General features: G+C 43.7%; 1 non-coding gene across 1 annotated transcript; it reads left to right on the forward strand.

Moving 5' to 3' along the window:
• The first annotated feature begins 17,611 nt into the window (after window positions 1-17,611).
• On the forward strand, window positions 17,612-17,717 carry LOC120257704. Its single transcript, XR_005535794.1, has one exon. It is a non-coding gene; the product is annotated as a small nucleolar RNA R71 (small nucleolar RNA).
• The last annotated feature ends 224 nt before the right edge of the window (window positions 17,718-17,941 follow it).

The raw sequence follows: 17,941 nt of genomic DNA on the forward strand, positions 1-17,941 counted from the left end.
CTTTCATCGGGGTAACGCAAACGGGCACACGTTCACATCGTGAATCACTTGCTTCTTCAATGATATATATGTTGGTGGGGTTCTTGTTCTTGTATGCATAAGACGGAATGCTCGAGTGTGACCGCCTTTGTGCCCCTCCAAATGGATGTACTCACTCGAATGCGAGGAGGTTGGCACACACTCTAGCATCTCACACCTGTCCTATGTCTTCGCGTTTGAACCATAGCAAGATCTCCTCCAAAATAGGTGCATTATGATCCACATTGGCCTATTTCGTTCATACTTAGCCTCACAGCCCTACCTGCATAAAAGTAACATAAAAACACACATATTAATGTAAAAACCTGAGAAAAGTAATGCTCAACATAAGGAATGAACGCTTTGCATTCATATCGCACAAGCACTTATCAGAAGTATTTTAGGCTAGGTATTATAGCGGAACACCATAGTGAAAGCACTGTAGCAGCACTGTTCACAGCCGCCCGAGAAAACAGGAATTCAGAGAATCCATATGGGCGTGTGAAATTATACACGGCCGTGTGGAAATTCCACATGGCCATGTGAAAAATCCACAGGCCGTGTGGTCACACGATTCCAGCCCTATTTAAAGCCAATCCAGCCCCGATTTTAGTATTCTTTTCTCCATTTTTTCCCCAACTTGAGAGAGGGTTTCGGCTAGGGTTTTGAGAGGTATTGGCTAGTATTTTGGATAGGTTGTATGGCTCCGACATTGTCATTCCTTAGGAAGAAGGTTTGTAGGGAAGCTTCCGTCGTGGCTTATCCTATACCGGACAAGGGAATCTTTGGACGACGACTAGAGGACTTTCCACAGGACCATCGACATGACTATCGAGGGGGTTTCTCTATGGATTCATTGCTTTTACATTCTATATCTTTGATTGTACTTAGCTCCATGGAGAGCTAAACACCTAGTGGGTCCTTGGGTATTTGTGAACCCTAGGATGTATTTGTTTCATTGAATCTCTTTATTATGCTTTCAATTAATTGATGTTTGTTGTGAGTTACAACCTTGAATGCTTGATTGTATGAACATTTCCACTAGAGTGACACTAGGGTTGAGAGTTCTTATTGGTAACCTTGTGGGTGAGTGACACACCACAAGCGTTAGACAAAGCTAGGTTGGAGAGGATTGAGAGGGTGAGTCGAGAGGTACAAAAGCGTCCCCTTTCCTCTCCGATGTGATAGATTCTTCCTCCGTTCCTCGAGTTCCTTGCGGCCATAATAGAGTGAGTGGTCTAAGAGATGACCCTCTGCTGGGGCTTAGTTGCGCGTGCAACTGAGTGAAGCGTTGAGGTGATCTTAGTATCTAGGGCTTAATTGTGGTTAGGGACCTTCCACCTGGACCAAAGGGTTAGGTCTATAATTAGGAAGAGATTTATCACTTGGAATCTCTCCTCCGGGACATGTATAGAGTTAGGCATAGTTGACCTTAGATTTGGGACTATGTATTTAAGGATTTCCACGACTCACCATTGCATTGATTAGGAAGCATAAAAGAGGGTTCTTGGACTTGAAACAATTGTCCAAGGCGGAGCATTATCCGAGTACCCCATCTTTATCAATTGCCTTACCTCCTCCTTTACTCGTGCTCTCTTACTTATTCTTTTTACTTTTGAGAATTGAATCATTGTCACACTTATCACTACTGATTTTTCAGATAGCTAAGAAGCCAATTAAGTGTTTTTATTTCCTACTCCCTGTGGATTCGATACCCGCTCATCCGGGATTATTACTTCGACAAACCAGTGCACTTCAGGGATATACGCAAGGGGAACTTGTCAAGTTTTTGGCGCCGTTGCCGAGGAGTAGGCATTTAGGGATACTTTGAACTTTGTTTTCTTAGATATTTCACCATACATTCTATTTCATACCTTCTTATTCTATCATCATTCTGATTTCTTTTTCTTTCTTTTTGGGTGCAGCTCCAGGTTATGACCTGAGGGAATCAGGGCGGTTCTTGATTTTCTCTTCCTATATCATCGGTAAGCCCTATTTATGATTTTCTTCACAAATTCATGGTTTCCATCGATGAATTTAGAGAAAAATGCTTTGTTTAACAATTAGAAAGATTATTTGTGTTTTAGAATGAAGAAGAGGTAATTTCACGGTGTATTTTTAGAGTTTTAAGGCGAGGCCGTGCGGCTTTCATGACCCGTGGATCCACACGGGCGTGCGGAAATTCGACATGACCGTGTGGATTTCTGCAGCATTAGTTTATCAACTTGTTTGATCGATTAAGTTTCAGATTTTGCAGATTATGGCACCTCGGTCGAAAAATCAAACTGATAAGGGGCCGCGTGAGTCATCCCCTTAGTCATCCCCGAGCCCTGAGGGCATGAGTTTCGCGAATCCAGAGCATCAGGTTTGCATTGAGCGCCTGTTGAGACTCCGGTTCGGACAGACTCGATTCCTGGACATGAGTATACTGAGAGATCTACTGCAGGAAGATGAGCTCGCTGATGAGGTCGAGGATCTCGTTTCTGAAGGTAGTTGGAGATAGTTATTGACGATTAGAGAGCCAACCATCTGAGAGTTTGCACTGGAGGTGCTATCATCATTCAAGTTTGATAGATCTTACGCGAGCTTCAACAGTTTGGACACCATTCAGTTTAGAGCACTTGGACACCAACATAGCTTGAGCATCACTTAGTTTTTAGTTCTGCTTGGCTTGTATGTGGAGGTATTCACAGACACTGAGGAGTACACTCAGTTACCGACTGGTTACCCTGGAGCCTTGACCCCGTAGAGAGCTTACAGAGTACTATGTGGTCAGGGTCAGTACGAGCCGGGGGTGTCCAAGGCAACGTGCCTTTCCTGACCTGCATATATATATTTACATGCCATCATGAGTAGGTCAGTGAATGGCCGTGGTGATAACACTGGTGTTTTGAGTCGGCAGGAGCTTCTATACTTGTACTCGATGGTGCAGCCCGTACCGATTCACTTAGGACACATCATTGCAGAGTACATCAGACATCAGGGGCATTATGCTAGATTGGGAGTGATCTTGCTAGCTCCTACATTACGAGATTAGTGCTAAGCATGGGTCTCTTGGATTCTATTCGTGGGGATGAGAAGACGAGTACACCTACCCCCTTGAGTTTAGAGACACTGAGATTGTTAGGCATGGTCCGCAGAGTTTGGACAGGGGTTTATACTTTGGTGGTACCAGCTCCAGAGATAGCTGAGGATGAGGGTGATCATGCTGAGGCTTCCCAGCCTGCCCCCGAGCCTCAGCCAGCACCGATGGAAACCGAGGCACCTTCGGCGGCAGAGGACGCACACCCCGTGCGTATGTTTTCACCATCTCGAGCCCATGATCGCTTTGAGAGGCTCGAGAATGTGGTGGGAATGATACGGGCAGAGGTGGCTGAGGCTCGAGCAGACATTGTCGAGATTAGGGTTACGCAGGTCACTCATTACACAGAGTTCATGGCACATTTAGACGTATTACAACAGATCTTAGAGCGAGACATCGCCTCATCATTTGTCTTGCGTCCAAGGACTCCTCAGGCTCCCTCGGCACCTCCAGCATCCCCATCACCTATTCTAGCACCACAGGATCCACCATGTGCTTCTCCACCACCAGCATCAGCAGAGGAGCCAACAGGGCGTGACACATACATTTGACTTTATTTTTCTGCATTTTCTTTATTTTGCATTTTATTTTAGACTTGTTCACTCAGAAAGGATTCTCCTTCTGAGTTTATTTTCATTTTGCATCTCGAGTTGTATTCATTGCTTTATCTTTTATATACTCGAGTTATTTTTGTTTTTCTTGTTCTTCACTGAACCCCCTCGTGTATGCTTGCAGATGATCTTGTCATCTTGGGAATTGAGACTTTGTCATGGGCACGGCCAAAGTGCTTTGGCACTTGCCCGTGCGAGCTTCACAACCCATCGGAACATTACTCCCAAGGACTTAGCTCCATCAAACGCGACACTAGGAGTCAGGGGAGTATTGTTTTGATTGCTTCTCTCACATATATTCTTCAATAATATATATTTTGAGTGAGCTTGAATATGTACATTGAGGACAATGTACAACTTAAGTGTGGGAGGGGGGGGGGGAGTTTCATAGTGCACACATCCTTTTTATTGTTCTTGATTGATATACATGCTCAAATAGCCAATGGTGGTTCACCTTAGTTACAATGATTGTATTCTTGAGTTTAGGAGAAATTTTAACATTGAATGTTTTCATGCTCTAGTTCTTGCTTGAATTTCTAGGAATTTTTACCCGATTTACACTCACTGCACTACTCACTCTTTAAACTCTATTGGAAACTCATGTTCGATGTTAAAGGGACTAGTTATAGTTGTTTCTTGTGTTAAATTCTTAAAAAAAAATAATGGAAAACAAAAAGAAAGAACAAAATTGTTTTATTATTTATTTGTGCTTGTTGTGTGGAAAGAGCTACCACATATGAAGTACGAAGCTACTCTCATAAGTCAGATACTAGCTATGCCCTAATGAGAGAAAGAGATATCTCATAGGATGAGTGAAAGCTACCACTCCTATAGAAAGAGCTACAACCTCGAAAGTGTGAAAGCCACCTTAGCGGCCGCTTTGGAAAGGGCTACATTAGAGGATGTGTGAACCTACTAACATCTTTGAAATTGTTGTCACTTTGGTAGATAAGTAAGTCCCTTGTACTTAAAATTTTGAGGAGTATACCTTGGGTTGTTTTGAGTGAGTTCACACACGTACACGATTACGGGTGTGTTGTCCTTTTTTATTCAAGTTTTTAGCTTGACCTTTGATTTTTTTGTATTTAATGTTGAAATTTCCCTTACTTGTAGAATGTTCTCTCTGTACACTTTGGTGAACCTAAGGCCAACAACTTCCAATATTTCCTTCATCTATGCACAGAATGTTTAATTTTTGCTTGAGGACAAGCAAAAGCTTAAGTGTGGGGGAGTTTGATAAGTGCTTGTGTGATATGAATGCGAAGCATTCTTTCCTTATGTTGAGCATTACTTTTCTTGGGGTTTTACACTAACATGTGTGTTTTTATGTTACTTTCGTGCAGTTAGGGTTGTGAGGCTGAGTATGAAGGAAAGAAGCCAATGTGGATCATAATGCACCGATTTTGGAGGAAATCTTGCTAAGGTTCAAACATGAAAACAGAAGTCGGGGTGCGAGATGCTAGAGTGTGTGCCAACCTCCTCATATTTGAGTTAGCATATCCATTTGGAGGGGCACAAGGAGAGTCACAGTCAAGCATTCCGACTTATGCACATAGAACAAGATCTCCACCAACTTGTTCGTCATTAAAGAAGCAAAACAATCCACGAAGTGAACGTGTGCCGTTTACTTCATCTGGATGAAAGTATGGACTAGGGAAGTATTTTAGGCCAGGTACTGCAGTAGAACACTGCAGCGAAAGTACTATAGCAGCACTGTTCATAGCCGGCCGAGAAAACAGGAATTCTGAGAATCCACACGCGCATGTATAAATTATACACGGCCATGTGGAAATTCCACATGGGCATGTGAAAAATCCAGAGGCCCGTGTGGTCGCCCTATTCAAGCCCTATTTAAAGCCAATTCAGCCCCGATTTCAGTATTCTTTTCTCCATCTTTTCCCTAACTTTAGAAAGGGTTTCGGCTAGGGTTTTGAGAGGTATTGGCTAGGGTTTTGGAGAGATTCTATGGCTCCGACATCATCATTCCTTAGGAAGAAGGTTGGTAGGGGAGCTTCCATCGAGCCGTATCCTATACCGGACAAGGGAATCATTGGACGATGACTAGAGGACTTTCCACAAGACCATCGACACGACTGTCGAGGGGGTTTATCTATGGATTCATTGCTTGTATATTCTATTTCTTTGATTGTACTTAGCTCCATGGAGAGCTAAACCCCAAGTGGGTACTTGGGTATTTGTGAAGCCTAGGATGTATTTGTTTCATTGAATCTCTTTATTATGCTTTCAATTAATTGATGTTTGTTGTGAGTCCGAACCTTGAATGCTTGATTGTATGAACATTTTCCCTAGAGTGACACTAGGGTTGAGAGTTCTTGTTGGTAACCTTGTGAGTGAGTGGCACATCACGAGCGTTAGACAAAGCTAGGTTGGAGAGGGTTGAGAGGGTGAGTCGAGAGGTTCAGGAGCGTCCCCTTTCCCCTCCGACGTGATCGATTCTACCTCCGTTCCTCTAGTTCTTTATGGCCATAATAGAGTGAATGGTCTAAGAGATGACCCTCCGTTGGGGCTTAGTTGCGAGTGCAACGGAGTGAAGCATTGAGGTGATCTTAGTATCTAGGGCTTAATTGTGGTTAGGGACCTTCCACGTAGACCAAAGGGTTAGGTCTATAATTAGGAAGAGATTTATCACTTGGAATACCTAGAGCTCATTGCAACTCTATTCGAGTGCGAGGTTGAGAGGTTATTTAATCTCTCCTCCGGGACATGTATAGAGTTAGGCATAGTTGACCTTAGATTTATGACTATGTATTTAAGGATTTCAACGACTCACCATTGCATTGATTAGGAAGCATAATAGAGGGTTCTTGCACTTGAAACGATTGTCCTAGGTGGAGCATTATCTGAGAACCCCATCTTTATCAATTGCCATACTTTCCTCTTTACTCGTACTCTCTTACTTGTTATTTTTACTTTCGAGAATTGAATCATTGTCACACTTACCACTACTGATCTTTCACATAGCTAAGAAGCGGATTAAGTGTTTTTATTCACTATTCCCTGTGGATTCGATGCCCGCTCATCCGGGATTATTACTTTGACAAACCCGTGCACTTGTGGGATATACGCAAGGGGACCTTGTCAAGACTGTGCTTTCCACTTGAGGGGCTTGTTGTTGTTGTTGTTGGAAACCCGGTGGACCCATAGCCTTTTGTGGACCCTGATTACTCCATGAGAAATTGGGATGATTCTTCCAACCTGGATTTTAGGTATTGCTATATGGGTTTCCTTGAGGTCTCATGCCATTACCTACAAAATTAATGTTCTCCACCGAAGAAACATCACTGATAGAGATCGGGCAATCAGAGGGAGTATGTCCTCTACCACACCCGGTGCAATTAATCATGGCCGCCACTCTATTTGAAGTTTGAAGATCTTACTTCTTACTCAAATTTTCCACTTGAGCCGCCAATGAAGTTACCGCATCTATTTCATGGAGACTAGCCACTTTTTTCTTCTTCCTAGTATTCCATTAGTAGCTGTTTAACCCCATTTCTTCAATTAACTGACGGGCCTCATCGGGGGTCTTGCTACCTAAGTTACCTCCTGCTGCCGCATCCAAGAGTTGCCTTGTACTCGGGTTCAAACCATTATAAAAGGTCTGAACAATCATCCACTCCGCCAATCCGTATTGCGGGCCCTTTCTCAGGAGCTCCTTGAACCTTTCCCATATCTCGAATAGCGACTCCAATTGCAACGGAATAAAGGATGAGATCTCATTCCTAAGCTTTACTGATTTTCCGGGAGGGAAATTACGTGCCAGAAAAGCTTCTACCATCTCCTCCCACGTGGTAATTGACGCTCTAGGTAATGAGTGTAGCCACTGCTTCGCTCTCCCCTTTAGAGAAAATGGCAAGGCTTGCAACTTGATTGCATCATCCGTCACACCGTTTATCTTCAGCATATCACACACCTCAAGAAAGCTCTCTATATGACTGTTTGGATCTTCATCGGCCAAACCATTGAATTGTGCGGATTGCTGAAACATGTGGATGAATGCCAACTTCAGTTCGAAGTTCTGAGCTGTAATCGGGGGCCGTACAATACTCAACTATGTCCCAACACTGAAGGTCTGGCATAATCGGATAATGTTCGCTGTTTCTCATTCTGTTCTACCTTGTTTTCAGATTCTTCCACTTCCAAATTAGCAAAATTACACTATTCTTGCACAAGCTCTTTCCCTTTTCTTCTAAGTGTACGTTCAAGCTCAGGATCTCCTTCAATCAATATTGAGGGATTCCCTCGGGTGATAACCTGGATATGCACCCAAAAAGAAAGAAAAAGAAATCAGAACGATGATAGATAAAGAATATACGAAATAGAATGTATGGTGAAATAGCTAAGAAAACAAAGTGCAAAGTATTCCTAAACGCCTACTCCCCGGCAACGGCGCCAAAAACTTGACAAGTTCCCCTTGCGTATATCCCGGAAGTGCACTGGTTTGTCGAAGTAATAATCCCGGATGAGCGGGTATCGAATCCACAAGGAGTAGGGAATAAAAACACTTAATCCGCTTCTTAGCTATCTGAAAAATCAGTAGTGATAAGTGTGATAATGATTCAATTCTCAAAAGTAAAAACAACAAGTAAGAGAGCACGAGTAAAGGAGGAGGTAAGGCAATTGATAAAGATGGGGTACTCGGATAATGCTTCGCCTCGGACAATTGTTTCAAGAGCAAGAACCCTCTATTATGCTTCCTAATCAATGCAATGGTGAGTCGTGGAAATCCTTAAATACATAGTCCCAAATCTAAGGTCAACTATGCCTAACTCTATACATGTCCCGGAGGAGAGATTAGATAACCTCTCAACCTCGAACTCGAATAGAGTTGCAATGAGCTCTAGGGATTCCAAGTGATAAATCTCTTCCTAATTATAAACCTAACCCTTTGGTCTAGGTGGAAAGTCCCTAACCACAATTAAGCCCTAGATACTAGGATCACCTCAACGCTTCACTCCGTTGCACACGCAACTAAGCCCTAACGGAGGTTCATCCCTTAGACCATTCACTCTATTATGGCCGCAAAGAACTCGAGGAACAGAGGTAGAATCTATCACACCGGAGCGGAAAGGGGATGCTCCTGTACCTCTCGACTCACCCTCTTAACCCTCTTCAACCAAGCTTTGTCTAACGCTTGTGGTGTGTCACTCACTTACAAGGTTACCAACAAGAACTCTCAACCCTAGCGTCACTCTAGTGGAAATGTTCATACAATCAAGCATTCATTGTTGGAACTCACATTAAACATCAATTAATTGAAAGCATAATAAAAAGATTCAATGAAACAAATACATCCTAGGGTTCACAAATACCAAAGTACCCACTAGGGGTTTAGCTCTCCATGGAGCAAAGTACAATCAAAGAAATAGAATATAAAAGCAATGAATCCATAGAGAAATCCCCTCGATAGTCTTGTCGATGGTCTTTTGGAAAGTCCTCTACTCGTCGTCCAAGGATTCCCTCGTCCGGTATAGGATACGTGTCGAAGGAAGCTCCCCTACCAACTTTCTTGCAAAGGAATGATGATGTCGGAGCCGTAGAATCTCTCCAAAACCCTAGCCAATACTTCTCAAAACCCTAGCTAAAACCCTCTCTCAAGTTGGGGAAAAGATAGAGAAAGAATACTGAAATTGGTGCTGAATCGGCTTTAAATAGGGCTGGAATCGAGTGACCACACGGGCCTGTGGATTTTTCAAATGCCCATGTGGAATTTCCACATGGGCGTGGGTAATTTCCACACGCCCGTGTGGATTCTCTAGAATTGTGATTTTCACCCGGCTGTGAAAAGTTCTGCTTCAGTACTTTTCCTACAGTACTCTGCTATAGTACCTGTCCTAAAATACTTCCCAAGTCCATACTTTAATCGAGGTGACGCAAACGGGCACATGTTCACGTCGTTGATCGCTTTGCTTCTTTAATGACGGAGAAGTTGGTGGAGATCTTGTTCTATGTGTATAAGTCAGAATGCTTGAGTGTGACTACCTTAGCAAGATTTCCTCCAAAATCAGTGCATTATGATCCACATTGGTTTCTTTCCTTCATACTCGGCCTCACAACCCTACCTGCACAAAAGTAACATAAAAACACACATGTTAGTGTAAAAACCCGAGAAAAGTAATGCTCAACATAAGGAAAGAATGCTTCGCATTCATATCACACAAGCACTTATCAAACTCCCCCACACTTAATCTTTTGCTTGTCCTCAAGCAAAAATTAAACTTTCTGTGCATAGATGAAGGAAATATTGGAAGTAATTGGCCTTAGGTTCACCAAAGTGTATAGAGAGAGCATTCTACAAGTGAGGGAAATTTCAACATTAAATACAAAAAATCAAAGCTCATAAACTTGAATCAAAAAGGACAACAAACCCGAAATCGTGTACGTGTGTGAACTCACTCAAAACAACACAAGGTATACTCTTCAAAGTTCTAAGTACAAGGGACATATTTATCTGCAAAAGTGACAACAATTTCAAAGATGGTAGTAGCTTCACACATCCTCTAAGGTAGTCCTTTCCAAAGCGGCCGCTAAGGTGGCTTTCACACTTTCGAGGTGGTAGCTCTTTCCACCGGAGTGGTAGCTTTCACTCATCCTATGAGATAGCTCTTTCTCTCACTAGGGCATACCTAGTATCTGACTTATAAGAGTAGCTTCATACTACATAGGTGGTAGCTCTTTGCACCCAACAAGCACAAATAAACAATAAAACTATTTTGTTCTTTCTTTTCATTTTTCATTTTTTTTTTACACAAAACACAACTATAACTAGTCCCTTTAATATTGAACATGAGTTTCCAAAAGAGTTTAAAGAGTGAGTAGTGCAGCAAATATCAATTGGGTAAAAATTACTAGAAATTCAAGCAAGAACTAGAGCATGAAAACATTAAATGTTAAAAATTCTCATAAACTCAAGAATACAATCATTGCAACTAAGGTAAACCGCCATTGGCTATGTGAGCATGTATAACAATCAAAACTAATATAAAAGATATGTGCACTATGAAACTCCCCCCCCCCAACACTTAAGTTGTATAGCTCACTCGTAATGTATATCAATGAAGAATATATGTGGGAGAAGCAATCAAAACAATACTCCCCTGACTCCTAGTGTCGCGTTTGATGGAGCTAAGTCCTTGGGAGTAATGTTACGATGGGTTATGAAGCTCACACGGTCAAGTGCCAAAGCACATTGGCCGTGCCCATGACAAAGTAACAATTCCCATGATGACAAGACCATCTGCACACATACACGAGGGGGTTCAGTGAAGCTCAATAAAACAAAAACAACTCGAGTATATACAAAAGATAGACAATGAATACAACTCGAGATACAAAATGAAAATAAACTCAGAAGGAGAATCCTTTCTAAGTGAACAAGTCTAAAATAAAATGTAAAATAAAGAAAATACAGAAAAATAAAGTCAAATGTCGGTGTCACGCTCTGTCGGCTCCTCTGTTACTGCTGGTGATGGGAAAACATAAGGTGGATCCTCCGGTGCTGTTATAGGAGATGGGGGTGCAGGAGAATGCCGAGGGGGCTGAGGAGTCCTCGGTCGCAAGACAAATGAGAAGGTGACGTCACACTCTAAGATCTGCTGTAATACATCAAAACATGCCAAGAACTCTGTGTACTGAGTGGCCTAAGTAGCCCTAATCTCGGCAATCTCTGCCAGAGCCTCAGCCACCTCTGTCCGTACCACTCCCACCTCACTCTTGAGCCTCTCAAAGCGATCATGGGCTAGAGATGGTGAAAACATATGTATGGGGGGAGCGTCCTTTGCCGCCGAAGGTGCCTCGATCTCTATCGGTGCTGACTATGGTAGGGGAGCAGGCTGGGAAGCCTCGGCATGATTACCCTCACCCTCAGCTATCTCTAGAGCTGGTAGCACCAACGCATTAACCCCTGTCCAAACTCTACGGACCATGCCCATCAATCTCAGTGTCTCTAAACTCAGGGGGTTAGGTATACTCTTCTTCTCAGCCCCACGAATCAAATCCAAGAGACCCATGCCCAACACCAATCTTGTAATGTAGGGACCCGAGAAGATCACTCCCAGTCTAGCATAATACCCCTGATGTCTGATGTACTCTGCCATGATGTGTCCTAAGTGAATCGGTACACACTGCACCATCGAGTACAAGTATAGAAGCTCCTGCCGGCTCAGAATGCCAGTACTATCACCATGGCCATTCACCGATCTGCTCATGATGACATGTAAGTATCGATATGTAGGTTGGGAAAGTCACGTGGCCTTGGACACCCCCGGCTCATACTGACCCTGACCACATAGCGCCATGTAAGCTCTCTGCGGGGTCAAAGCTCCGGGATAATCAGTCGGTAACTGAGAGTACTCCTCAGTATCTGTGAATGTCTACTCATACAAGCCAAGCAGAACTGAAAACTAAGTGATGCTCAAGCTATGGTGGGGTCTAAGTGCTCTAAACTGAATGGTGGCCAAACTGTCGAAAGCTCGCGTACGATCTATCCATTTTTAATGATGATAGCACCTCCAGTGTAAACTCTCAGACGGCTGGCTCTCTAATCGTCCATAACTGCCGCCAACCACCTGCTGTAGATCTCTCAGTATACTCGTGTCCAGGAATCGAGTCTGTCCAAACCGGAGTCTCGACAAGCGCTCATAGCGAACCTGATGCTCTGAAATCGCAAAAACTCATGCCCTCAGGGTCAGGGGATGACTCACGCGGCCTCTTATCAGCTTGCTTCTTCTACCGAGGTGCCATAATCTGCAAAATTTGAAATGAAATCGATCAAACAAGTTGATAAACTAACGCTGCAGAAATCCACATGGTCGTGTGGAATTTCCGCACGCCAGTGTGGATCTACGGGGCGTGAAAACCGCACGGCCGCGCCACACGAATCCAAAAATACAACTTAAAAATACTTCTAACTTCGTTCTAAACATAAATTATCTTTCTAATTGAAGAAACGAAGAATTATTAACCAGATTCATCTATGAAAATCATGAATTGATGAAGGAAATCAGAAATAGGGCTTACCGATGAGTTAAAGGGAAAGAACTACGAATCGGATGAAAAACCTTGCAACAATCCTACCAAATCGGCACTAGGAGGTCAGGGGTTGATGAGAAAGTGCTCCCAGACGAATGGAGGATGTGAGGGAGAAGAGAAACGACTATTCTTTAAAAAGAAATCGCGCCTCTTGGCGTTCTGTACATCCACACGGGCGTGCGGAAATTACCCACGCCCGTGCGCCCCTACAGGAGAGCTTCACAGAGGCAGGTGCACGCCCCTGGGCGCTCTCGGGAAAAACTCTCACTAACTCTGAACGCTCTCGCACGGGCGTGCGGAAAATACCACGCCCGTGTGCCCGACCGACATGGGGCAGCCGCACACCCCTGTGGCTTCTCTGGAAATCCGAGAAAAATCGCTAAGTGTTCCACACGCCCGTGTGGAAATTATGCACGGCCGTAGGTATTCACAGGCCCAACTCACAGGGGTAATCACACACCCTTGTGGCTTCTCGAGATGGAGAGAACTCCTCTGCAGTGTTTCGCACGGGCGTGTGGAAATTACACACGCCCGGGCAAGTTTCACAAGATCGCCCACAGGGGCGAGTTCACGCCCCTGTGCACTATCGGGATAATTTGACAAACTCTGCAGGAAATCACACGCCCGTGCGAAAATTACCCACGGGCGTGCGATATTCGCATGGTCGTTCACAGGGGCAGCCACACGCCGCTGTGCCTTCTCTGGATGAGCTCGCAATACAAATCCACGGGCGTGCGAAAATTCCACACGCCCGTGCATTTTCTCTGGATGACTTAGAAAAACCTGCAGGCTCTGCAGAAAGTTTCTAAACATGTTTACACACTCAGAGCCTGCCCTAGTATGCAAGTTGAACCAGTGAAAAACATGGAATAAAGCTCAAACGCCATAACTTCGCCAATTCCACATGAAAACACACGATGAATACTCAAAGCACACAAGAAAATCTTAGCACAAGCATCTAAAAATCAAGACACCAACACTTAACAAATTATTCATGCAAACAAACTAAACTAGAGGATAAGAAAATAGTAAACACTTGGGTTGTCTGCCAAGAAGCGCTTGTTTAACGTCACTAAGCTTGACGTACCTTGTCTTACTTCACGGGGGTTCATAGATGAAGGTTGCCCTCTTAACTATGACTTGAAAGCATGATGTGCAAAGTCTCTTGAGGATAGAGGGTGAATTATCGGGCTTCGGACCACCTAGCGATGGTTCATCCAACTTCTTCGGTTTACTGACGTCTCCAATAGCCTTGGAGTGTTTCCGTTGGTGTCTCCTAGCCCTCTTCATTTTTCGGATCACTTTCTTCAAGATCCCCGGGGTAGATGGTACTTCTTCCGTCGAACCAAGCATCATTACTTCTTCATAATCCTCCTCTTGGTCGAACAAACCCTCGTATGGGTCCGGATTGAACATTTCCTGCATTTATTCATCAACAATGTCATCAGTACTGTCTAGAAAGTATAAAGAATCATCGAAATCAAGAGAATGCCGTATGGCCTCAGCAAGGCGGTATGTGAGCTTGTCATCTCCAACCCTCAAAGTTAGCTCTCCGCCATCCATGTCAATCAATGCCTTGGAAGTCCGCAACAACGGTTTCTAAAGTATCAAAGGTACATCCGCATCCTCATCGACGTCTACCACTACAAAGTCAACCGAAAAAATGTACTTGTCCACCTTGACAAGCACGTCTTCAATGATGCCTCTCGGATGTCGCACTGTTCAGTCCACTAGTTGCAAAGTCATCCGAGTAGGCCTAGGCTCGCCCAAGCCTAGCTTTTGAAAGAAGGTGTATGGAATAACGTTGATACTGGCCCCTGAGTCCGCCAATGCCATTTCCTCACCTAGATTGCCAATATTACACAGAATGATGAAGCTTCCCGGGTCTTTCTTCTTGTTCGGCATGTTCTTTTGCAATACCGCCGAGCATGAAGCATCTAAAATCACTGAAGCACTTTCCTCCAACTTCCTCTGATTAGTCAACAAGTCTTTCAAGAACTTCGCATACTTAGGCATTTGGGCCAATGCCTCAACAAAAGGAATATTGATGTGGAGTTGCTTGAACAAACTCAGGGACTTATTGTACTGTTCATCCCCTTGGTCATTTTTCAATCTAGAGGGATAAGGAATTCTTGGCTTGAAAGGTGGGGGTGCCACCTCTTTTTCTTTGCTTGTTCCCTCTTCTACCTCTATAACCTCGGGTGCGTGTTCTTTTGGCTTCTCACTCGGAAGCCTACCTTTAACCTTACGTGCTCTCTAGGGTTGGTCTCTGTATTGCTTGGCAAGCTTCCATGTGGCCTTTCAGAGAGAGACTTCGTAATTTGCCCCACCTGGTTTTCAAGGTTATGCAAAGAGGCGGTGTGGTTGCGATGTGTAGCCTCGATTGATTCAAACCTTGTATTTGCAGATTACACAAATCTAGTCAAGTGCTTCTCTAAGTCATTCATTTAGGTTTCCAAACCAGAGACTTGATAAGTGCTTGTGTGATATGAATGCGAAGCATTCTTTCCTTATGTTGAGCATTACTTTTCTCAGATTTTTACAATAACATGTGTGTTTTTATATTACTTTCGTGCAGGTAGGGTTGTGAGGCCGATTATGAAGGAAAGAAGCCAATGTGGATCATAATGCACCGATTTTGGAGGAAATCTTGCTAAGGTTCAAACGCGAAGACATTGGTCGGGTGCGAGATGCTAGAGTGTGTGCCAACCTCCTCGTATTTGAGTTAGGACAACCATTTAGAGGGGCACAAGGAGAGTCACAGTCAAGCATTCCGACTTATGCACATAGAACAAGATCTCCACCAAATTCTCCGTCATTAAAGAAGCAAAGCGATCCACGACTTGAATGTGTGCCCATTTGTGTCACCTCGATGAAAGTATGCACTCGGGAAGTATTTTAGGACAGGTACTATAGCAGAGTACTGTAGCAAAAGTACTGAAGCAGCACTGTTCACAGCCGGCCGAGAAAACAGGAATTCAGAGAATCCACACGGGCGTGTGGAAATTCCAGATGGGCGTGTGAGAAATCCACAAGCCTGTGTGGTCACCCGATTTCAGCCCTATTTATGTCGATTCAGCCCTGATTTTAGTATTTTTTTTCTCCATCTTTTCCCCAACTTGAGAGAGGGTTTTGGCTAGAGTTTTGAGAGGTATTGGCTAGGGTTTTGGAGAGATTCTACGGCTCCGACATCATCATTCCTTAGGAAGAAGGTTGGTAGGGGAGCTTCCGTCGAGGCGTATCCTATACCGGACAAGGGAATCTTTGAATGACGAAAAGAGGACTTTCCACAATACCATTGATACAATTATCGAGGGTGTTTTTCTATGGATTCATTGCTTTTACATTCTATTTCTTTGATTGTAGTTAGTACCATGGAGAGCTAAACCACTAGTGGGTACTTGGGTATTTGTGAACCCTAGGATATATTTGTTTCATTGAATCTCTTTATTATGCTTTCAATTAATTGATGTTTGTTGTGAGTTCCAACCTTGAATGCTTGATTTTATGAACATTTCCCCTAGAGTGACATTAGGATTAAGAGTTCTTGTTGGTAACCTTGTGAGTGAGTGACACACCACGAGCGTTAGATAAAGCTTGGTTGGAGAGGGTTGAGAGGGTGAGTCGAGAGGTACAGTGGCGTCCCCTTTCCCCTCTGATGTGATAGATTCTATCTCTGTTCCTCGAGTTCTTTGCATCCATAATAGAGTGAATGGTTTAAGAGATGACCCTCCGCTGGGGCTTAGTTGCTCGTGCAACGGAGTGAAGCGTTGAGGTGATCTTAGTATCTAGGGCTTAATTATGGTTAGGGACCTTCCACCTGGACCAAAGGATTAGGTATATAATTAGGAAGAGATTTATCACTTGGAATACCTAAAGCTCATTGCAACTCTATTCGAGTGCGAGGTTGAGAGGTTATTTAATCTCTCCTCCGGGACATGTATAGAGTTAGGCATAGTTGACCTTAGATTTGGGACTATGTATTTAAGGATTTCCACGACTCACCATTGCACTGATTAGGAAGCATAATAGAGGGTTCTTGCACTTGAAATGATTGTCCTAGGCGGAGCATTATCCGAGTACCCCATCTTTATCGATTGCCATACCTCCCTCTTTACTCTTACTCTCTTACTTGTTTTTACTTTTGAGAATTGAATCATTATCACACTCATCACTACTGATCTTTCACATAGCTAAAAAGCGGATTAAGTGTTTTTATTCCTTATTCCCTATGGATTCGATACCCGCTCATCCGGGATAATTACTTCGACAAACTCGTGCACTTGCGGGATATATGCAAGGGGACCTTGTCAAGACTCTGTTTTCCACCTGAGGTGCTTATTATTGTTGTTGTTGGAAAACTGATGGCCCCATAGACTTTTGTGGACCCTGATTAGTCCATGAGAAATTGGGATGATTCTTCCAACCCGGATTGTAGGTATTGCTATATGGGTTTCCTTGAGGTCTCATGCCATTACTTACAAAATTAATGTTCTACACCGAAGAAACATCACCGATAGAGATCGGGCAATCAGAGGGAGCATGTCCTCCACCACACCCGATGTAATTAGTCACGGCCGCCACTCTATTTTAAGTTAGAAGATCTAACTTCTTACTCAAATTTTCCACTTGAGCCGCCAATGAAGTTACCGCATCTATTTCATGGAGACCGGCCAATTTTTTCTTCTCCCTAGCATTCCATTGGTAGTTGTTTAACCCCATTTCTTCAATTAACTGACGGGCCTCATCGGGGGTCTTGCTACCTAAGGTACCTCCTGCTGCCGCATCCAAGAGTTGCCTTGTACTCTGGTTCAAACCATTATAAAAGGTCTGAACAATTATCCACTCTGGGAATTCGTGTTGCGGGCACTTTCTCAGGAGCTCCTTGAACTTTCCCATGTCTCAAATAGAGACTCTAATTCCAACTGAACAAAGGATGAGATCTCATTCCTAAGCTTTGCTGATTTTCAGAGAGGAAAATAACGGGCCAGAAAAGCTTCTACCATCTCCTCCCACGTGGTAATTGACGCTCTAGGTAATGAGTGTAGCCACTGCTTTGCTCTCCCCTTTAGGGAAAATGGGAAGGCTCGCAACTTGATTGCATCATCCGTCACCCCGTTTATCTTTAGCATATCACACACCACAAGAAAGCTCTCTATTTGACTGTTTGGATCTTCATCTA

This window comes from Dioscorea cayenensis, chromosome 3 (assembly GCF_009730915.1).
Source record: "Dioscorea cayenensis subsp. rotundata cultivar TDr96_F1 chromosome 3, TDr96_F1_v2_PseudoChromosome.rev07_lg8_w22 25.fasta, whole genome shotgun sequence".
Taxonomy (NCBI): Eukaryota; Viridiplantae; Streptophyta; class Magnoliopsida; order Dioscoreales; family Dioscoreaceae; genus Dioscorea; species Dioscorea cayenensis.